Genomic DNA, 24,069 nt, shown 5'->3' with positions numbered 1-24,069 from the left:
GCAGTAGTGAAGGAATCGCTCCTTCGGGTTCAGTTAACAGCCATCGATCGATCGCTCGGGTTCAGTAACGCGTAGCCTGCAGTGCAATTGCTCAGGTTTAGTTAGAGCCCAACGCCTCGCTCGTCTTCAGTTAGAGCCAATGCCTCGCACACATGCACGTACGTACGAGAGAAACACGCATCGCTCTGCCCTCGACCTCCCACCGTAACCAGCAACTCCCCGAAATTTCCTCCCCCTTGCTTCTACCACGTTTTTTTCCGTCATGGATGGCCCAAAGAATGTCATGCAGCTGCGTTTCCGGCCCGCCCAAGACGAAAAGCCCATTTTCTGTCATGATTTTTTGTCATAGAAGTAGGAGCCCACCACATCTATGATGATACCGGGTTTTGTCACAATTATCGTCATAGAAGTGTCATATGTATGACAGAAAAAAAATTCGTTCAGCCCAAAATGTCACGGATGTGTCTTTTTTTTGTAGTGTTAAGATCATCCAGAGTATATCCAATAGCTGCTCGGTGCTTCTTCAGAGTTTTCAATAATCTTTCTTCTTCTTGCTCTGAAAGGTTAGCACTAATAATAACAGGATATATTTTCTTTTCATCAAGATAAGCATACTTAAGATTATCAGGTAAGGGTTTGACTTCAAACACGGGATCACCCTTGGGTGGAGGGGGATCCCCAAGAATTTCAACAGGAAGGTTATGTTTCAGCATAGGTTCTTGTTTGAGGAACACTTCATCTATTTCCCTTCTTTCCTTCATAAACATATCATTTTCATGGTCTAGCAAGTATTGTTCTAACGGATCAGTAGGAGGCACAGCAATGGAAGCAAGACCAATAATCTCATCCTTACTAGGTGGTTCCCTATCACGAGGTTGTCTATGAAACTTAGCAAAATTAAACTCATGAGACATACCATCTATGCCAACGGTGACAATATCTTTTTCACAATCAATCTTAGCACTAGCTGTATTCAAGAAGGGTCTACCAAAAATAATGGGACAAAAATCATCTTTTGGGGAACCAAGAACAAGAAAATCAGCAGGGTATTTAACCTTTCCACACAAGACTTCAACATCTCTAACAATCCCAATAAGTTTAATGGTATCCCTATTAGCAAGCTTCATAGTAACATCAATGCCTTCTAATTCAACGGGTGCAATGTCGTGCATAATTTCTTTATATAGATCATAAGGTATCGCACTAGCACTTACACCCATATCACATAAGCCATGATAACAATGATCTCCTATTTTAACAGAAATAACAGGCATGCCTACGACAGGTCTATGTATCTTAGTATCTTGTCTAGCAATATTAGCAGTCTCACCACAGAAATAAATAACATGCCCATCTAAATCATCATCCAAGAGATCTTTAACCATAGCAATACTAGGTTCAACATTGATTTTCTCAGGAGGTGTATAAGTCCTAGTATTACTCTTATGAACAACAGTCGAAGCTTTAGCATGATCATTTATCCTAACAGGAAAAGGAGGTTTCTCAACATAAGTAGTAGGAACAATAGGATCACTATAGGTGATAGTCTTTTCTTTGACTGTAATAGGTGCAACTACTTTCACTTCAACACGGGGATTATATTTAAACCACTTCTCTTTAGGGAGATCAACATGATTAGCAAAAGATTCACAGAAAGAAGCTACTATCTTAGAGTCAAGTCCATACTTAGTGCTAAATCCACGAAAAGCATCTGTATCCATAAAAGATTTAACACAATCGAACTTAGGTGTCATACCTGACTCCTTACCATCGTCGGAACTCCAATCTTCAGAGTTGCATTTAATTCTTTCCAATAAGTCCCATTTGAAATCAATAGTCTTCAGCATATAAGAACCAAGACAGGAAGTATCGAGCAGGTTGTGATTATCAAGAGAAAGCCGAGCATAAAAGTTTTGAATAATCATTTCCCGAGAGAGCTCATGATTGGGGCATGAATATAAAATTGACTTAAGCCTCCCCCAAGCTTGAGCGATGTTTTCTCCTTCGCGAGGCCAGAAATTATATATGTAATTACAATCATGATGAATAAGATGCATAGGATAGAACTTCTGGTGAAATTCCAACTTCAATCGTTTATAATTCCAAGATCCCGTATCATCACATAGCCTATACCATGTCAATGCATCTCCCTTCAAAGATAAAGGGAAGACCTTCCTTTTGACAACATCATCGGGAATACCTGCAAGCTTAAATAATCCACAAACTTCATCCACAAAGATAAGGTGTAAATCGGGATGCAATGTTCCATCTCCTGCAAATGGATTGGCTAGCAGTTTCTCTATCATACCCGAAGGGATCTCAAAGTAAATATTTTCATAAAGTTCAGTAGGTTGAGGAGCAACTCTTTGCTCTTCTGGTCGGGGTGAAGATACCTCGAACAAGCCCTTCAAAGGATTAGTTTCCATAGTGACAAGTAACAGAAAATTTCAGCACACTATATAAATGTTTCCTTACCAAGTTCCACTCACCAAAAGCGCTACACTCCCCGGCAACGAAGCCAGAAAAGAGTCTTGATGACCCACAAGTGTAGGGGGTCAATCATAGTTCTTTCAATAAGTAAGAGTGTCGAACCCAACGAGGAGCAGAAGGAAATGATAAGCGGTTTTCAGTAAGGTTTTCTCTGCAAGCACTGAATTGTAGGTGATAGATAGTTTTGTGATAAGATAAATGGTAATGAGTAACAAGTAAATAAAGTAAATAAAGGGCAAAAAGGTGGACCCATCCTTTATGTAGCAAAGGATAAGCCTGGACAATTTTTAATAATGATAAAGGAGCTCCCGAGGACACATGGGAATTATCGTCAAGCTAGTTTTCATCACGTTCATATGATTCGCGTTCGGTACTTTGATAATTTGATATGTAGGTGGACCGGTGCTTGGGTACTACCCTTACTTGGACAAGCATCCCACTTATGATTAACCCCCATTGCAAGCATTCGCAACTACAAAAGAAGTATTAAGGTAAACCTAACCACAACATTAAACATATGGATCCAAATCAGCCCCTAACGAAGCAATGCATAAACTAGGGTTTAAGCTTCTGTCACTCTAGCAACCCATCATATACTTATTACTTCCCAATGCCTTCTTCTAGGCCCAAGTAATGGTGAAGTGTCATGTAGTCAACGTTCACATAACACCACTAGAGGAAAAGACAACATACATCTCATCAAAATATCGAACGAATACCAAATTCACATGACTACTAATAGCAAGACTTCACCCATGTCCTCAGGAACAAACGTAACTACTCACAAAGCATATTCGTGTTCATAATCAGAGGGGTAATAATATGCATTAAGGATCTGAACATATGATCTTCCACCAAGTAAACCAATTAGCATCAACTACAAGGAGTAATCAACACTACTAGCAACCCACAGGTACCAATTTGTGGTTTTGATACAAGATTGGATACAAGAGATGAACTAGGGTTTTGAGAGGAGATGGTGCTGGTGAATATGTTGATGGAGATTGACCCCCTCCCGATGAGAGGATCGTTGGTGATGACGTTGGTGGTGATTTCCCCCTCCAGGAGGGAAGTGTCCCCGGCAGAACAGCTCCGCCAGAGCCCTAGATTGCTTCCGCCAAGGTCCCGCCTCGTGGCGGCAGAGTTTCGTCCCATAAGATTGCCCACGAAATTTTCCAGGGTAAAAGCTCTGATATAGCAGAAGATGGACACCGGAGGTCGACCAGGGGGCCCAAGAGACAGGGGGCGCGCCCAGTAGGGGGGCGCCCTCCACTCTCCTGGACAGGGTGTGGCCCCCCTGGTGTATCTCTTTTGCCCAATAATTCTTATTAATTCCAAAAAGATGTTTCATGGAGTTTCAGGATTTTTTGAGCAGTGCAGAATAGGTTTCCAATGTTTGCTCCTTTTCCAGCCAGAATTCCAGCTGCCGGCATTCCCCCTCTTCACGGTAAACCTTGTAAAATAAGAGAGAATAGCCATAAGTATTGAGATATAATGTGTAATAACAGCCCATAATGTAATAAAAGCATGATGCAAAATGGACGTATCAGCCTCCTACTGGATTAATACCTTGGTTCTCAAAAACTGAGGTAAATACTTACGCTACTATTGCTGCATCACCCTTTCCTCTTCAACGCAAGCTCAAGACGTAGCAAGAAGGATTTCTGGCACCGTTGCCGGGGAGGTCTTCGCTCAAGTCAAGACATACCAAGTACCCATCACAAACTCATCTCCCTCACATTTACATTATTTGCCATTTGCCTCTTGTTTTCCTCTCCCCCACTTCTCCCTTGCCGCTTTATTCGCCCTCTCTTTCCCAATCTCCTCTCTTTTGCTTGCCCTTTTTCTGTTTGTTTGTGTATTGGATTACTTGTTGCCATGGCGCAAGATAATACCAAATTGTGTGATTTCTCCAATACCAATAATGATTATTTCCTTAGTACTCCGATTGCTCCTCTTAATGATGTTGAGTCTTGTGAAATCAATACCGCTTTGCTGAATCTTGTTATGAAAGATCAATTCGCCGGCCCTCCTAGTGAAGATGCCGCTACCCATCTAAACAACTTTGTTGATTTGTGTGACATGCAAAAGAAGAAATATACGGATAATGATATTGTTAAATTGAAGTTATTTCCGTTTTCACTTAGAGATCGTGCTAAAGTTTGGTTTTTGTCTTTGCCTAAAAATAGTATTGATTCTTGGAACAAGTGCAAAGATGCTTTTATCTCTAAGTATTTTCCTCCCGCTAGGATCATCACTCTTAGGAACGATATTATGAATTTTAAACAACTAGATCATGAGCATGTTGCCCAATCTTGGGAAAGAATGAAATTAATGATTCGCAATTGCCCTACTCATGGTTTGAATTTATGGATGATCATACAAAAAATTTATGCCGGTTTGAACTTTGCTTCTAGAAATCTTTTAGATTCGGGCACGGGAGGCACGTTTATGGAAATCATGTTAGGAGATGCTACAAAACTTCTTGATAATATTATGGCTAATTATTCTCAATGGCACACTGAAAGATCTACTAGTAAAAAAGTGCATGCTATAGAAGAAATTAATGTTTTGAGTGGAAAGATGGATGAACTTATGAAATTTTTTGCTACTAAGAATGCTCCTCTTGATCCCAATGATATGCCTTTATCTACTTTGATTGAGAATAATAATGAATCTATGGATGTGAATTTTTTTGGTAGGAATAGTTTCGGAAACAATGCTTATAGAGGAAACTTTAATCCTAGACCGTTCCCTAGTAATTCCTCTAATAATTATGGAAATTCCTACAATAATTCTTATGGTAATTTTAATAAGATGCCCTCTTATTTTGAGAATTGTGTGAAAGAATTTATGATCTCTCAAAAGAATTTTAATGCCTTGCTTGAAGAAAAATTGCTCAAAGTTGATGATTTGCCTAGGAACGTTGATAGACTTTTGCTTGATGTTGATTCTCTTAAGCTTAGATCTACTCCTCCTAAGCATGATATCAATGAGTCTCTCAAAGCCATGAGAATTTCCATTGATGAGTGCAAAGAAAGAACCGCTAGATTGTGTGCTAATAAAGATTGCTTTGTGAAAGCGTGTTTGAGGGAGTCCTGGATTAGGGGGTGTCCGGGTAGCCGAACTATCACCTTTGGCAGGACTCCTGGACTAAGAAGATACAAGATTGAAGACTTTGTCCCGTGTCCAGATGGGACTTTCCTTGGCGTGGAAGGCAAGCTTGGCGATACGGATATGTAGATCTCCTACCATTGTAACCGACTCTGTGTAACCCTAACCCTCTTCGGTGCCTATATAAATCGGAGGGTTTTAGTCCGTAGGACGAACAACAATCATACCGTAGGCTAGCTTCTAGGGTTTAGCCTCTCTGATCTCGTGATAGATCTACTCTTGTACTACCCATATCATCAATATCAATCAAGCAGGAGTAGGGTTTTACCTCCATCGAGAGGGCCCGAACCTGGGTAAAAACATCGTGTCCCTTGTCTCCTGTTACCATCCGCCTAGACGCACAGTTCGGGACCCCCTACCCGAGATCCGCCGGTTTTGACACTGACATTGGTGCTTTCATTGAGAGTTCCTCTGTGTTGTCATCTTTAGGCACGATGGCTCCTCCGATCATCAACAATGATGTGGTCCAGGGTGAGACTTTTCTCCCCGGACAGATCTTCGTATTCGGCGGCTTTGCACTGCGGGCCAATTCGCTTGGCCATCTGGAGCAGATTGAAAGCTACGCCCCTGGCCATCAGGTCATATTTGGAAGTTTGAACTATACGGCTGACGTCCATGGAGACTTGATATTTGACGGGTTCGAGCCACAGCCAAGCGCGCCGCACTGTCATGATGGGCATGATCTAGCTCTGCTGCCGGACAGTGCCCTCGAGGCCGCACAAGTGTCCGCTCCGACCCTTAGCTCAGAGCCGACTGCCCCGATCGAGGACGGGTGGCTGGACACCGCCTCGGGGGATGCTATCTCTATGGCGATTGAGCCGAACACCAACCCTGTCCTTTGCGAAGCTCGTGACTCCAAGGTGCCGGACTCCTCTCCGGACTCCAAACCTTCCGCGCCCCTGCCTATCGAATCCGATTGGGCACCGATCATGGAGTTCACTGCCGCGGACATCTTTCAGCACTCGCCCTTTGGCGACATCCTGAATTCGCTAAAGTCTCTCTCTTTATCAGGAGAGCCCTGGCTGGATTATGGTCAGGAAGGTTGGGATGCGGACGACGAAGAAATTCAAAGCCCACCCACCACCCACTTCATAGCCACTGTCGATGATTTAACCGACATGCTCAACTTCGACTCCGAAGACATCAACGGTATGGACGACGATGCATGAGACGACCAAGAACCAGCGCCAACAGGGCACTAGAAGGACACCTCATCATACGAAATTTACATTGTGGACATCCCAAAAGATGGGAATGGCGATGGAACAACGGAGGATGACACGTCCAAGAAACAGCCTAAGCGCCGACGTCAGCGGCGCCGCTCTAAATCCCGCCACAGCAAAAACGGTGATTCCGGCACGGGAGACAATAACACCCCGGAAAGTGCCGAAGACAACCCCCTCCAGCAGGATTCAGCGCAGGAGGATGGAGAAGCCAGCCCTCATAAGAGAGCGGCAGATAGAGAGGTAGAGGACGATAATTACATGCCTCCCTCCGTAGACGAGGCAAGCCTCGACGACGACGAATTTGTCGTGCCTGAGGATCCCGTTGAACAGGAGCATTTCAAACGCAGGCTTATGGCCACGGCAAGCAGCCTCAAGAAAAAGCAGCAACAGCTTATAGCTGACCAAGACTTGCTAGCTGACAGATGGAGTGAAGTCCTTGCGGCCGAAGAGTATGAACTCGAACGCCCCTCCAAGAGCTACCCAAAACGCTGGCTGCTACCCCGATTAGAGGAGCAAGCACCCAAACCTACATCAGCAGTGCATGATGCGGCCGACAGGCCACCTCGTGGCCACGACAGAGAGGCCTCTTGGCCCTCCACTCAAGCCGCACCCCGGCGTCGCTCAAAAAGTACCAAGGCACGGGGAAATGCGCCAGACCTGCGAGATATATTGGAGGACAAGGCAAGGCAAACAAGATCGATCTACGGATCACGTGGGCGCCTCACTACGCATGACATAACCGTCATGCCGGATACAGCAAATCCGGCCGAGCCAAACACAGCAGACAAAGCTCATTGGGCTACGTCGCGATATAGCCCAGTACAGGGGCGCCACACACCCACTATGCTTCATAGATGAAGTAATGGATCATCAAATCCCCGAGGGTTTCAAACGCGTAAGCATCAAATCATACGATGGCACAACAAATCCTGCGGTATGGATCGAGGACTACCTCCTTCATATCCACATGGCCCGCGGTGATGATCTACACGCCATCAAATGCCTCCCACTCAAGCTTAAAGGACCAGCTCGGCATTGGCTTAACAGCTTGCTAGCAGAGTCAATTGGTTGTTGGGAAGACCTGGAAGCCGCATTCCTCGACAACTTCCAGGGCACCTATGTGCGACCACCAGACGCCGATGACCTAAGCCACAAAATTCAGCAGCCAGAGGAATCGGCCAGACAATTTTGGACACGGTTTGCTAACCAAGAAAAATCAAATCGTCGACTGCCCGGATGCAGAGGCCCTTGCAGCCTTCAAACATAACATCCGCGACGAGTGGCTTGCCCGGCACCTAGGACAGGAAAAGCCAAAATCCATGGCAGCCCTCACAACACTCATGACCCGCTTTTGCGCGGGAGAGGACAGCTGGCTAGCTCATAGTAACAACATGACCAAGAGCCCTGGTAATTCAGATACCAAGGATAGCAACGGCAGGCCGCGTCGCAACAAACACAAGCGCCGCATTAACGGCAATAATGCTGAAGATACGGCAGTCAGTGCCGGATTCAGAGGCTCTAAACCCGGTCAGCGGAAAAAGCCATTCAAAAGAAATACTTCGGGCCCATCCAACTTGGACCGAATACTCGACCGCTCGTGCCAGATACACGGCACCCCCGAAAAACCAGCCAACCACACCAACAGGGATTGTTGGGTGTTCAAGCAGGAGGGCAAGTTAAATGCTAAAAACAATGACAAGGGGCTACATAGCGACGACGAGGAGGAGCCCCGGCCGCCGAACAATAGAGGATAGAAGGGCTTCCCCCTACAAGTGCGGACGGTGAACATGATATACGCAACCCACATACCCAAAAGGGAGCAGAAACATGCACTAAGGGACGTATATGCGATGGAGCCAGTCGCCCCAAAGTTCAATCCGTGGTCCTCCTACACGATCACTTTTGATCGAAGGGACCACCCCACTAGCATCGGCCATGGCGGATTCGCCGCACTGGTTCTAGACCCAATCGTTGACGGGTTTCACCTCACTAGAGTCCTGATGGACGGCGGCAGCAGCCTGAACCTGCTTTATCAGGATACAGTGCACAAAATGGGCATAGACCCCTTAAGGATTAAACCCACAAAGATGACCTTTAAAGGCGTCATACCAGGTGTAGAGGCCAACTGTACAGGCTCAGTTACACTTGAAGTGGTCTTCGGATCCCCGGATAACTTCCAAAGTGAGGAGTTAATATTCGACATAGTCCCGTTCCGCAGCGGCTATCACGCACTGCTCGGACGAACCGCATTTGCAAAGTTCAATGCGGTGCTGCACTACGCATACCTCAAGCTCAAGATGCCAGGCCCTCGAGGAGTCATTACGGTCAACAGAAACACCGAACGCTCTCTCCGAACGGAGGAGCATACGGCGGCCCTCGCGACGGAAGTACAAAGCAGCCTCTCAAGACAATCCTCGAGTCTGGCTACTAAACGTCCGGACACCGTCAAGCGCGCCCAGAGTAACCTACAACAAGACCGCCTGCCACGTCCTGAGCATGCGTAGCAATGCGGCCCCAACCCCAGCCCTCGCAAAATTGCTAAACCAGTACTGCGCGTACATAATTACGCTCTAGAAATACCGTGGGCATAGGAGGAGGGGCACAACCACGGCAGGCCCAGAATGCGGCTCAACCACACTAGGGGCTGCCGATTGTGTCATTCTTTTTTCTCTTACTTTCAGGACTCCTTTCTCAAGAAGCCCTGTCCGGCAGTAGAATCGCCGAACACACGATGCAACAGCCAGGGAAGCAGAAAGCTATGTCGAGTGTCCAAGTGGTCTCTATAACGAGCAGTATACTTGTTTCACATATCATCCCGCAGCTCGCCTCTGGAGGGGGACATGTCAAATAGTCCCGTCCATTGCTTATCGCACTATTTGTATCGTTCTGCTTTTACCGCAGCCCTTTTAAACAAACAATACATAGCTTCTGCCTATTATTGCATTCCTTTTTTATCTATATATGTTCACTTATGACATGTTGCACCCGTACACTTTGGTACGGCCAAATACACCAGGGGCTTAAGTACCCCAAAATATGGTGTGATAAGTCCGAACACTTTCACAAGTTCGACACCCCGAACTTATAGCATTATATGCATCGGCTCCGAATCATGTCTTGGGTCAATAGTTGGGTTTGCCCGGCTCCCATGTTTTGGTACCTTACGTTCTGTTATATCAGCTAAGGTAGCGCTGGGAGAACCACAGCGATTGTGCCCCGGTTGAGCTGGGTTAAGCACCTCAGTGGAGAAAGCTAAAACTGACCGTCATGATAGGGCGAGAGCCGGTCGCCGTTCGAGAGGTCTTCGAGTCCCTAAAGACTTATGCCGCTTAGAGCGAGGAGTCGGCTTTATCCGGCCCAGGCGTGGATAGCGCCCCGAACTCGGTCTTCTGAATAATAGGGGCTTCGCCAAAATTTAAAATTATAGAACTCTATGGCTAAGTGAGAGTGTTCAAGCATTATAGTCCGGTTGCCTCGTTCGTTGCATTGAGCGCCTCCCTCGAAGGACCCAAGAATGGGAAAAAGAGCACTCAAGTTTATCCCGAACACCCCAGCACTCGTGGCATGGGGGCAGAAGCTGACGACTTGCCATCTCTCAAATTTAATAAACGGCCGCACAGAAGGTAATATTTTAAATTCACAAGTGTTGCTTGGCGCATATGAACAAGTTTTCAGCGTACAGGATAACAAATGCGAGTTTACTCAAAAATTACATCTTTGGAGCATTCACCCGCTATAAGGCGGGCACCCTTCAGGACGCCCTCATAATACATCTCGGGCTTGCGATACTCCTTGCCTGGCGGTGGTCTGTCCGTCACAAGCTTCTCAGCGTCCATCTTGCCCAGTGCACTTTAGCACGGGCAAGGGCCCTACGGGCACCTTCGATGCAGACGGATCGCTTGATGACTTCAAGCCAGGGATAGGCATCCACCAGCCCCCTCACCAGCCCGAAGTAGCTCTCAGGCAGGACCTACCCAGGCCACAGCCGGCCTATAAGGCCCTTCATGGCCTATTCGACTACCTTATGGAGCTCGACCATCTCCTTCAGCTGGTCTCTCAAGGGCACCGGGTGTCCGACCTCAGCATACTGGGACCAGAACACCTTCTCTATCGAGCTCCCTTCTTCGGCTCGGTAGAATGCGGCAGCGTCGGACACACTGCGGGGCAGATCTACGAATGCTCCTGGAGAGCTCCGGATTCGGGTAAGTAACACGTAATTCACTTTCACATGCTTGCTTTGCATAAAGAATGCCTTACCCTCTGCTATCTTTTTCATCGCCTCAATCTCCTGGAGGGCTTTTTGGGCTTCGGCCTTGGCAGATTTGGCACTTTCAAGTGCCGAGGCAAGCTCGGACTCTCGCGTCTTTGAGTCAAGCTCTAAACTCTCGTGTTTTTTCATGAGAGCATTGAGCTCTTGCCGCACCTCCGCCACCCGCGCCTCTTGTTTCTCTCACTCGGTGTGCTCCATGGACGCATTATCTTCGGCCCTGGACAACGCTTCCTTCAAGGTCGCCACCTCGGTTGTGGCCCCTGTCACATTCATGTTGGTCCTGTCAGTATTTGCAACCAGGTATTTTTATATACACTTACATAAGGTACTAACTACCTTCCTTGTCCTCGAGCTACTTCTTGGCAAGGCCGAGCTCGTTCTCGGACTGCTCGAGGCTCTACTTCAATGCATCGACCTCCGCAGTCAGTGCGGCAGAGGTCAGCAGCGTGGCCTGCATTCCCATATTGACATTTTTATGTTAGACTCTTGCGTATATCTTTTTAGATCCTCAGTCCGGCTTTTCTTTCCGAACACCAAACTGAGCATCAGGGGCTACTGTCTATGCGGTAACATTTTCACATGTTTTACATACTTACCTCAAAGCCTGTTAGAAGGCTGGCACAGGCTTCAGTCAGCCCGCTTTTGGTGGACTGAACTTTCTGGATCACCACACTCATAACAGTGCGGTGCTCCTCATTGATGGAGGCGCCGTTAAGCGCCTCCAGCAAATTATCCGGTGCCTCCGGTTGGACGGAGGTCACCGGTGACGCAGTCTTGCCCTTCTTATGAAGGGGCCGCCTATCGGATTCCGAAACCACTAAAGGTTCCGGTGCGGAGTCCGGCCCAGGGCCGGACTTAGAGCCCTTTGGGGTTTTATCCCCCTTGCGCCTGGAGTCCGGGAGGTTGCCTTGCGGCGCCTCCTGGACCACCTCCTCCTGGCTGGGCCCCTTTTGGGACCCCACCTCTGCGTCATCCGCAGCGTGAGGAGAGGAGGCAGCCGGAAGTGAGGTGCTATTCACGTCCAACGAATCCAGGGAGCTGCTCGTTGAGGCATCGAGCCCGTCCTTGGGCGGGCTGCAGGGTTATATTCGGCATTAGGAGATTCTGTGCGACAAATGAAACGCCATGAGTTGTTCTGGTATCTGGACACTTATGATTTCACCAGGGGCTTAGCCCTCGGTGGCCACTCCTCCTCGCCGTCGTCGGTGTTGGTTGATTAGTCCGGAGGGGGGGTCCTTCCCTTCTTGGACCCTCCGGCCTCCCCAGTTGGGGCGGCCTTCCTTTTCTTCTCTCCCCCCGCTGGGGGAGAGGCCTCTTTTTCCTCCTCCTCGTCTTCGCGGGAGGAGTCCGCCTCGGAGTCATCGGACGATGAGTCCGACAACACCTGGCACCTGGAACTCCTTCGAGTTCCCGTGGCCTTCTTCTCCGGCACCACGTGAGGTGCCGGAACCAACAGCCCCGTCAATCGGGCGTCCGCTGGGTCTTCTGGCAAGGGAGCCGGATAGTCAATCTACCCGGACGTCTTCTGCCAATCCTGTCAAAGGCAAGGGAGTTTAGATCCCGCATAGAGTCAAACTATGGAAAACAAGAGTCCCGTAAAGGGTAAAGTAGCTTACCTCGCTGGCTTGACACTGCGAGCTGAATCCGCGATCTTCGGTACCGGATGCGGGAGCCTCGGCGCCCTTGAACAACACCTTCCAGGCATCTTCGTACGTGGTGTCGAAGAGCCTGCTCAAGGTTTGGTGCTGTGCCGGATCAAACTCCCACAAGCTGAAGGCCCGTTATTCGCACGGGAGGATCCGGCGGATGAGCATGACCTGGACTACGTTGACAAGCTTGAGCTTTTTGTTCACCAGGGTTTGGACGCAGGTTTGAAGTCCGGTCAGCTCTTTCGAATTACCCCATGTCAAGCCCGTCTCTTTCCAGGAGGTGAGCCGTGTAGGGAAGCCAGATCGGAATTCGGGGGCTGCTGCCCATTTAGGGTCACGCAGCTCGGTGATGTAGAACCACCCCAATTGCCACCCCTTTATGGTCTCCATGAAGGATCCCTCGAGCCATAGGACGTTGGCCATCTTGCCCACCATGGCACCTCCGCACTCCGCTTAGCAGCCACCCACTACCTTCGGCTTGACATTGAAGGTCTTCAGCCATAAGCCGAAGTGGGGCTGGATGCAGAGGAAGGCCTCGCACACGATGATGAACGTCGAGATGTTGAGGATGAAATTTGGGGCCAGATCATGGAAATCTAGGTCGTAGTAGAACATGAGCCCCCAGACAAATGGGTGAAGTGCAAAACCTAGTCCGCGGAGGAATTGGGTGAGGAACACCACCCTCTCATGGGGCCTGGGGGTGGGGATGAGCTGCCCCTTGTCGGGGAGCTGATGCGCGATGTCGTTGGATAAGTATCCGGACTTCCGCAGTTTTTTGATGTGCCCCTCCGTGACGGAGGAGGCCATCCACTTGCCTCCCGCTCCGGACATGGCTGGAGAAGGTTGAGGTGGGATGTGCGGACTTGGGCGCTGGAGCTCGAGTGCGCTGAAATGGATGAGCAAAGGAGGAAGAGGGCATAGGTAGAAAGGTGGATCCTTATCCCATTATATGGGCGGACGAAGCTAGGCGTCCCCACCAGCCTGGTAAAACTCACTTATCTCCCAAGCACCGTAATCAATGGCGCGGTTGGGTTACCCACACCCGTATTGATGAGAATCCTGGAATAAGGGGACATGATCTCTGCTTTGACAAGATGTGCCAAGGAAACTGCCTCGCTAAACGCGCTGAGGTGGGACAGTAAAAACGATTCAAATAAAGGCTTGGCCGTGGTGTGATGTCACGCCACGAAATACGTCAGCAGATTGAATTTGTGTAAATATTATTCTCTCTACGGTGGTATGTGGAACTTATTTTGCAGAGCCGGACACTATCCTTGTGTTCAAAATCTTCTATGAAGTATTCGGAGGAGGAACCCGCCTTGCAATGCCGAAGACAATATGCGCGCCTGACTCGTCATCATTGAAGCCTGGTTCAGGGGCTACTGAGGGAGTCCTGGATTAGGGGGTGTCCGGGTAGCCGAACTATCACCTTTGGCCAGACTCCTGGACTATGAAGATACAAGATTGAAGACTTCGTCCCGTGTCCGGATGGGACTTTCCTTGGCGTGGAAGGCAAGCTTGGCGATACGGATATGTAGATCTCCTACCATTGTAATCGACTCTGTGTAACCCTAACCTTCTTCGATGCCTATATAAACCGGAGGGTTTTAGTCCGTAGGACGAACAACAATCATACCATAGGCTAGCTTCTAGGGTTTAGCCTCTCTGATCTCGTGGTAGATCTACTCTTGTACTACCCATATCATCAATATTAATCAAGCAGGAGTTGGGTTTTACCTCCATCGAGAGGGCCCGAACCTGGGTAAAAAACATCGTGTCCCTTGTATCCTGTTACCATCCGCCTAGACGCACAGTTCGGGACCCCCTACCCGAGATCCGCCGGTTTTGACACCGACAGTGTTCTTCTAGTTTCCATGAAAATAATGATGAAGATCTTAAAGTTATTGATGAGTCCCCTATTAGATCTTGGTTTTGCAATATGAATCTTAATAATAATGGGACTGGAGATGAGTCAACTTTAGTTAGAAGGGGTCCCATAATTCGGAGTTTTTAGATCTTGATGCTAAATTTGGTAAAAGTGGGATTGGAGAGGTCATGACTTTAAATAGCATTGAACCCACTATCTCAGATTTCAAGGAATTTGATTATGATAATTGTTCTTTAGAAGGTTGTATTTCCTTGTTGCAATCCATTGTTAATTCTCCTCATGCTTATAGTCAAAATAAAGCTTTTACCAAACATATCGTTGATTTCTTGATGCAATCTTATCATGAAAAACTTAATTTGGAAGTTTCTATACCTAGAAAACTTAATGATGAATGGGAACCTACTATAAAGATTAAAATTAAAGATCATGAGTGTTTTGCTTTGTGTGATTTGGGTGCTAGTGTTTCCACGATTCCGAAAACTTTATGTGATATTTTAGGTTTCCATGATCTTGATGATTGCTCTTTAAATTTACACCTTACGGATGCCACCATTAAAAAGCCAATGGGAAGGATCAATGATGTTCTCATCATTGCAAATAGAAATTTGGTGCCCGTAGATTTTATCATTCTTGATATAGATTGCAATCTTTCTTGTCCTATTATTCTTGGTAGACCTTTTCTTAGAACGATTGGCGCGATTATTGATATGAAGGAAGGGAATATTAGATACCAATTTCCATTAATGAAAGGCATGGAGCACTTTCAAAGAAAGAAAATTAAATTACCTTATGAATCTATCATGCGAGCTACTTATGAATTAAGTGCCAAAGATGACACTACTTAGATCTACCTTCGCTTTTATGCCTAGCTAGGGGCGTTAAACGATAGCGCTAGTTGGGAGGCAACCAAATTTTATTTGTGTTTTTTGTTTTTGTTTCTGTTTAGTAATAAATTTTGCATCTACCTTCTGTTCAGATGTGTATTTATGTTTTAATTAGTGTTTGTGCCAAGTAGAACCTATAGAATAACCTACGGTGATAGTTAATTCGATTCTGCTGAAAAACAGAAACTTTGCGCGCAGGAAATTAGTTTTGTTAAATCACATAAACGTGATTTTGCGTTGATTAGTTTTGCTGTAGATCAATAGACAAATTTCCCAGGACTTCCTATATTTGTTGGATTTTTAGAGTTCCAGAAGTTTGCGTTAGTTACAGATTGCTACAGACTGTTCTATTTTTGATAGATTCTGTTTTTCGTGTGTTGTTTGCTTGTTTTGATGCATCTATGGCTAGTATTAAGTGGTATGAACCATAGAGAACTTGGAATACAGTATGTTTAACACCAATATAAATAAAGAACGAGTTCATTACAGTACCTTATGTGGTGGTTTTGCTTTCTTTCACTAGCAGAGCTTATGAGATTTCCTGTTGAGTTTTGTGTTGTGAAGTTTTCAAGTTTTGGGTAAAGATTTGATGGACTATGGAATAAGGAGTGGCAAAATCCTAAGCTTGGGGATGCCCATGGCACCCCAAGATATTCAAGAGTAGCCAAAAGCCTAAGCTTGGGGATGCCCCCGGAAGGCATCCCCTCTTTCTGCTTCGTTTATCGGTAACTTTACTTGGAGCTATATTTTTATTCACCACATGTTATGTGTTTTTCTTGGAGCATCATGTATGATATTAGTATTTGCTTTTTAGTTTTCCACAATCATCCTTGCTGTACACACCTTTTGGAGAAGCCCATTTGATTAGAATTTATTAGAATATGCTATGTGCTTCACTTATATCTTTTGAGCTTGATAGTTTTTGCCCTAGTGCTTCACTTATATCTTTTAGAGCACGACGGTGGCTTAATTTTGTATAAATTGCTAGTCTCTGATGCTTCACTTATATTATTTTGAGAGTCTCTTAGAACAGCATGGTATTTGCTATGGTTATAAAATTGGTCCTAGAATGGTAGGCTTCCAAGTTGGGTATAATAAAAACTATCATAGGAAGTGAATTGGATGCTATGATCAATTTGATACTTGATAATGTTTTGAGATATGGAGGTAGTGATATAGTCATGCTAGTTGGGCGATTATGAATTTAAAGAATGCTTGTGTTGAAGATTGTGATTCCCATAGCATGCATGTATGGTGAACCGCTTTGTGATGAAATTGGAGCACAATTTTATTTATTGATTGTCTTCCTTATGAGTGGTTGTCGGGTACGAGCGATGGTCTTTTCCTACCAATCTATCCCGCTAGGAGCATGCGCGTAATACTTTGTTTTTGATGACTTGTAGATTTTTGCAATAAGTATATGAGTTCTTTTGACTAATGTTGAGGCCATGGATTATACGCACTCTCACCCTTCCACCATTGCTAGCCTCTCTTGTGTCGCGCAACTTTCGTCGGTACCATACACCACCATATACCTTCCTCAAAACAGCCACCATAGCTACCTATTATGGCATTTCCATAGCCATTTCGAGATATATTGCCATGCAACTTTCCTCCGTTCCGTTTAAATGACACGCATCATCATTGTCATATTGCTCTTTGCATGATCATGTAGTTGACATCGTATTTGTGGCAAGGCCACCTTCATAATTTTCATACATGTCACTCTTGATTCATTGCATATCCCGGTACACCGCCGGAGGCAATCATGTAGAGTCATATCTTGTTCTAAGTATTGAGTTGTAATCTTGAGTTCTAAGTAAATAAAAGTGTGATGATCTTCATTATTAGAGCATTGTCCCAGTGAGGAAAGGATGATGGAGACTATGATTCCCCCACAAGTCGGGATGAGACTTTGGACATTACAAAAAAAAAGGCCAAAAGAAAAAAAAAAGAAAAAAAAGATTGAAAAGAAAAAAAATAAAAGAAAAAAATGAGAGAAAAAGAGAGAAGGGACAATGCTACTATCCTTTTACCACACTTGTGCTTCAAACTAGCACCATGATCTTCATGATAGAGAGTCTCCTATGTTGTCACTTTCATATACTAGTGGGAATTTTTCATTATAGAACTTGGCTTGTATATTCCAATGATGGGCTTCCTCAAAATGCCCTAGGTCTTCATGAGCAAGTGAGTTGGATGCACACCCACTTAGTTTCTTTTGTTGAGCTTTCGTACATTTATAGCTCTAGTGCATCTGTTACATGGCAATCCCTACTCACTCACATCGATATCTATTAATGGGCATCTCCATAGCTCGTTGATACGCCTAGTTGATGTGAGACTATCTTCTCCTTTCTTGGCTTCTCCACAACCACCATTCTATTCTACATATAGTGCTATGTTCATGGCTCACGCTCATGTATTGCATGAAAGTTGAAAAAGATTGAGATTGCTAAAGTATGAAACAATTCCTTGGCTTGTCATCGGGGTTGTGCATGATTAAATACTTTGTGTGATGAAGATAGAGCAACAGCCATACTATATGATCTTGTACGGATAACTTTCTTTAGCCATGTTATTTTGAGAAGACATGATTGCTTTGATTAGTACGCTTGAAGTATTACTATTTCTTATGTCAATATGAACTTTTATTTTGAATCATTTGGATCTGAACATTCATGCCACAATAAAGAAAATTACATTGAGAATTATGCTAGGTAGCATTCCACATCAAAAATTCTATTTTTATCATTTACCTACTCGAGGACGAGCAAGAATTAAGCTTGGGGATGCTTGATACGTCTCCAACGTATCTATAATTTTTTATTGTTCCATGCTATTAATTACCCGTTTTGGATGTTTATGGGCTTTACTTTACACATTTATATCATTTTTGGGACAAACCTACTAACCGGAGGCCCAGCCCGTATTGTTGTTTTTTTGCCTATTTCAGTATTTCGAAGAAAAGGAATATCAAACGGATTCCAAACGGAATGAAACCTTCGGGAGCGTGATTTTTGGAACAAACGTGATCCAGAGGACTTGGAGTGCAAGCCAAGAAGAAGCCGAGGCGGCCACGAGGGTGGAGGGCGTGCCCACCCCTATAGGGTGCGCCCCCTATCTCGTGCCCCCCCCCCCCGGAGATCCGCGAGATCCCATCTTGGAGCTTTCTCCAGCGCTCCGTCGGAGGGGGAATCGACCACGGAGGGCTTCTACATCAACTCCATAGCCCCTCCGATGAGTTGTGAGTAGTTTACCACAGACCTTCAGGTCCATAGTTATTAGCTAGATGGCTTCTTCTCTCTTTTTGGATCTCAATACCATGTTCTCCCCCTCTCTTGTGGAGATCTATTTGATGTAACTCTTTTTGTGGTGTGTTTGTCGAGATCCGATGAATTGTGGGTTTGTGATCAAGTTTATCTATGAGAAATATTTGAATGTCCTCTGAATTCCTTTATGTATGATTGAGTTATCTTTGCAAGTCTCTTCGAATTATCAGTTTGGTTTGGCCTACTAGATTAATCTTTCTTGCAATGGGAGAAGTGCTTAGCTTTGGGTTCAATCTTGCGGTGTCCTTACCCAGTGACAATAGGGGTTGCAAGGCACGTATTGTATTGTTGCCATCGAAGATAAAAAGATGGGGTTTATATCATATTGCATGAGTTTATCCCTCTACATCATGTCATCTTTCTTAATGCGTTACTCTGTTCTGATGAACTTAATACTCTAGATGCATGCTGGATAGCGGTCGATGTGTGGAGTAATAGTAGTAGATGCAGGCAGGAGTCGGTCTACTTGTCATGGACATGATGCCTATATACATGATCATGCCTAGATAATCTCATAATTATTCTCTTTTCTATCAATTGCTCGACAGTAATTTGTTCACCCACCGTAATACTTATGCTATCTTGAGAGAAGTCACTAGTGAAACCTATGGCCCCCGAGTCTATCTTTTATCATATAAGCTTTCAATCTACTTTTATTTGCATCTTTACTTTTCCTATCTATATTATAAAATACAAAAAATTTATTTATCTTATCATACTATCTCTATCAGATCTCACTTTGGCAAGTGGCCGTGAAGGGATTGACAACCCCTTTATTGCGTTGGTTGCGAGTTCTTTGTTTGTTTGTGTAGGTGCATGGAATTTTGAGGAGCCTCCTACTGGATTGATACCTTGGTTCTCAAAAACTAAGGGAAATACTTACGCTACTATTGCTGCATCACCCTTTCCTCTTCAAGGAAAACCAACGAAAGCTCAAGGCGTAACAACTTGAAGAATGAATTAAATCCTTAACGAGAATGAGTTAAATCCTTTATGAACCACCATGAAAAACTGCGGTAAACAAATGGATTAAAGAAATGAAGGTTGAAAAGAACAAGATGAAGCCTTGCGATGATTTAGATTGAGCTTCGCAACGAGACAAGCGAGAAAACTTGGAACTCCGAAAAAGAAAATATGAAAAACTTAGAACTGAGAATGTGATATGATGAACAAACTCCTGAAAGAAGAGATTAATCAACTTGATGAAAGAAGAATAAGAATTATGTTATGCTTATACTCCACCAGTTAAATTGATGAGAAGCAATGGATTTTCATAATACATAATCGCGTTGGAAAATATTAAGGGGAGATATAGCGCAAAATTTGGAAGGTCTTTATGAACCACCGGTAGAATTTGGCAAAGATGAATGCATTGATATGATAACAAAGGAATCTTGAACGAACAACCATAAGAATTTGAAAACGAATGAAGAAAGAGAATTCCTCGCCTGGAAGGATTAGAAAAAAGCATGAAGATACTTGAGGGAATTTACAGACAACAGAACGAACAGATCACGAACTTATTAAAGAATACTTTATAGATGCGCCGGGATAATTGGATAACCATTGCTGGAATGTGAGGACGAAGAATTCTTTTGGAATGATGGCCTTCGATGAAACGAAACCTCCTGACATACTCCGGTCTTCTTCGGTCTTCAAATGTTGGGAATGACGACGAGGAACACCACTAAAATTGTTGAGATACCCCAGAAGAATGAAAAGACGAAAGATTGAGCCAAAGAAGAAAAGAATTTGAAAGCGAGCTTGGAAAAGGCATATGACTAATGGAATCCATTCTTACATTACACTTTGAAAAGAATTTTAGAATAGCTCCAAAAAATAGAAGAGCCAGGTAAGATCCTCGGAAGAGACCTGGGGGTTATGGGCCCACTGAAAAGAAACATAGTTGAAAATGATTGAGGAAGAGAGATGATGCACCGGAACTATTCAAAGACTTGAATGAGGTGATGATACGTCTCCAACGTATCTATAATTTATGAAGCATTCATGCTATTATATTATCTGTTTTGGATGTTTATGGGCTTTATTATACACTTTTATATTATTTTTGGGACTAACCTATTAACCGGAGGCCCAGCCCAAATTGCAGTTTTCTTGCCTATTTCAGTGTTCCGAAGAAAAGGAATATCAAACGGAGTCCAAACGGAATGAAACCTTCGGGAGAGTTATTTTCGGAACGGAAGCAACCGAGGAGAATTGGAGTGCACGTAAGGGAAGCAACAAGGAAGCCATGAGGCCGGGAGGCGCGCCCTACCCCCTAGGCGCGCCCCCACCCTCGTGGGCCTCTCATGGCTCCCCTGATCGACTTCTTTCGCCTATATATCTCCATATACCATAAAATCATCGGGCAACACAATAGATTGGGAGTTCTGCCGCCGCAAGCCTCTTAGCCACCAAAAACCAATCGGGACCCTGTTCCGGCACACTGCCAGAGGGGGGATCCATCACCGGTGGCCACCTTCATCATCCCGGCGCTCTCCATGATGATGAGGGAGTAGTTCACCCTTGGGGCTAAGGGTATGTACCAGTAGCTATGTGTTTGATCTCTCTCTCTCTCTCGTGTTCATGAGGTGATACGATCTTGATGTATCGCGAGCTTTGCAATTATAGTTAGATCTTATGATGTTTCTCCCCCTCTACTCTCTTGTGATGAATTCTCTCCCTCTACTATCTTGTGATGAATTGAGTTTTCCCCTTGAAGTTATCTTGTCGGATTGAGTCTTTAAGGATTTGAGAACACTTTATGTATGTCTTGTCGTGCTTATCTGTGGTGACAATGCATGGGATATTCACGTGATCTACTTGATGTATGTTTTGGTGATCAACTTGCGGGTTCACCTTGTGAACTTATGCATAGGGGTTGGCACATGTTTTTGTCTTGACTCTTCGGTACAAACTTTGGGGCACTCTTTGAAGTACTTTGTGTTGGTTGAATAGATGAATCTGAGATTGTGTGATGCATATTGTATAATCATGCCCACGGATACTTGAGGTGACATTGGAGTATCTAGGTGACATTAGGGTTTTGGTTGATTTGTGTCTTAAGGTGTTATTCTAGTACGAACTCTATGATAGATCGAACAGAAAGAATACCTTTGTGTTATTTTAGTACGGAATCTTGAATAGATCGATCAGAAAGGATAACTTTGAGGTGGTTTCGTACCCTACCATAATCTCTTCCTTTGTTCTGCGCTATTAGTGACTTTGGAGTGACTCTTTGTTGCATGTTGAGGGATAGTTGTATGATCCAATTATGTTATTATTGTTGAGAGAACTTGCACTAGTGAAAGTATGAACCCTAGGCCTTGTTTCCTAGCATTGCAATAACATCTACGCTCACTTTTACCACTTGCTACCTTGCTGTTTTTATATTTTCAGATTACAAATACTCATATCTACCATCCATATTGCACTTGTATCACCATCTCTTCGCCGAACTAGTGCACATATACAATTTACCATTGTATTGGGTGTGGTTGGGACACAAGAGACTCTTTGTTATTTGGTTGCAGGGTTGTTTGAGAGAGACCATCTTCATCCTACGCCTCCCATGAATTGATAAACCTTAGGTCATCCACTTTAGGGAAATTTTCTACTGTCCTACAAACCTCTGCACTTGGAGGCCCAACAACGTCTACAAGAAGAAGGTTGTGTAGTAGACATCAAGCTCTTTTCTGGCGTCGTTGCCGGGGAGGTGAGTGCTTGAAGGTATATCTTTAGATCTTGCAATCGAATCTTTTTGTTTCTTTTTTATCACTAGTTTAGTATATAAAAGAAAACAAAAAATGGAATTGAGTTTGCCTCATATGCTTCATCTTTTTAATATCTTTCGTGAAAATTGTGCTCAAGTGCTAGAAGAAGAAGTCTATAAAATGTTTGGTACTAAATATTTGAATGATGAGCATGATTGCAATGTTGTTAGTATGAACTCCTTGAATATCCATAGTACTAATGATGATTGCACTAGTTATGATGAAAATGTCCCCTATAAGCATGTCAATTTTTGTGGAGTATATTAGGTTTGCAAGTACACACCAAATAGGGAAGATAGATATTGCAAGAGGCATAAGTATTTAGAAACTAAAGGTTTGCAAGAAAGGCTAGATAAGAGTGCTGAAAATTTATATTTTCTTTGCCGTACTTGTGAACTTTGCAATGAACGTGGTCATTTACATCTCCGATGCAAATTGTTTCATGATTGAATCGTGTCCAAAAATTTTGATGATTTGATTTCCCTTGCACATCATAATGAACTTAGTTTGCTTTTGGGTTATGAAGAAATAAAACGTTTAACTAAGAATGTTCCAGAATTTGTGTCGGAGTAATGGGCCACGGGTAGGCTAACCCGAGCCCCAGGACATTTCAAGACATTGGGGCAGGCCGCGCCCCTCAGGCTGAGTCCCAGGGCCGACTCCAAGATATGCCGAGTCCCACGCGGCGACTCACAGGTAAGCCGACTCCAAGCTGGCGACTTCCAGGGAGGCCGACTGTGGAGAGTTGGCCCAAGACTCCTCCCTTATCCCGAAGTACGGCGCAGGGTACGGTCACGGCACGGCCGTCTCCCCCCTATTTACGAAGGGTCGGCATGGCTACAGTGAGCCGCACCGCTGGAAGATCTCCGGCGAGATGCGGCACTGTTGCCATGCCTGCCCTGATCTCAGCCACAGTACGCAGTACACAGTGCCCACGACGCCGGCCTGTACGACCCGAAGGCGGTGGGGCCGCCTGTCAGTGGGTGGGCCGAAGGCGGCCTGGGCAACCCGAAGACGGACCTGTGGGAGTCGGCCTCCCTGGAGTCGGCCGACTCCTCCCGGGGCCCCATGAGCCATTAATCAGATGAGATGGGGAATGGTGACAGTGATCGCCCGATAGACGGCGGCACTGTTGCCACGACCCGATGACCGAGCCTGCGTCATCAGGAGTGCCGCTACAGTATCAAGCCTATCCGCGGGACCCGCCAGTCGGTGGGCCCCAAAATCCGGCAGGGAGGACGGCGGCCTGAGAGACAGACGGCTGGGACCCGCGCCCAGCCGGATTACTATTGTACCCCCGGGGGGTAGGCCTATATAAACCCCCCGGGGCACCCATGCAAGGGGTTCGGACCTAGAGAGGAAGATAGACCAGATAGCCCAGGG

The sequence above is a fragment of the Triticum dicoccoides genome, chromosome 6B, assembly GCF_002162155.2.
Source record: "Triticum dicoccoides isolate Atlit2015 ecotype Zavitan chromosome 6B, WEW_v2.0, whole genome shotgun sequence".
Taxonomy (NCBI): domain Eukaryota; kingdom Viridiplantae; phylum Streptophyta; class Magnoliopsida; order Poales; family Poaceae; genus Triticum; species Triticum dicoccoides.
The sequence above is the reverse complement of the archived record's forward strand: the minus strand, read 5'-3'. Positions refer to the sequence as shown.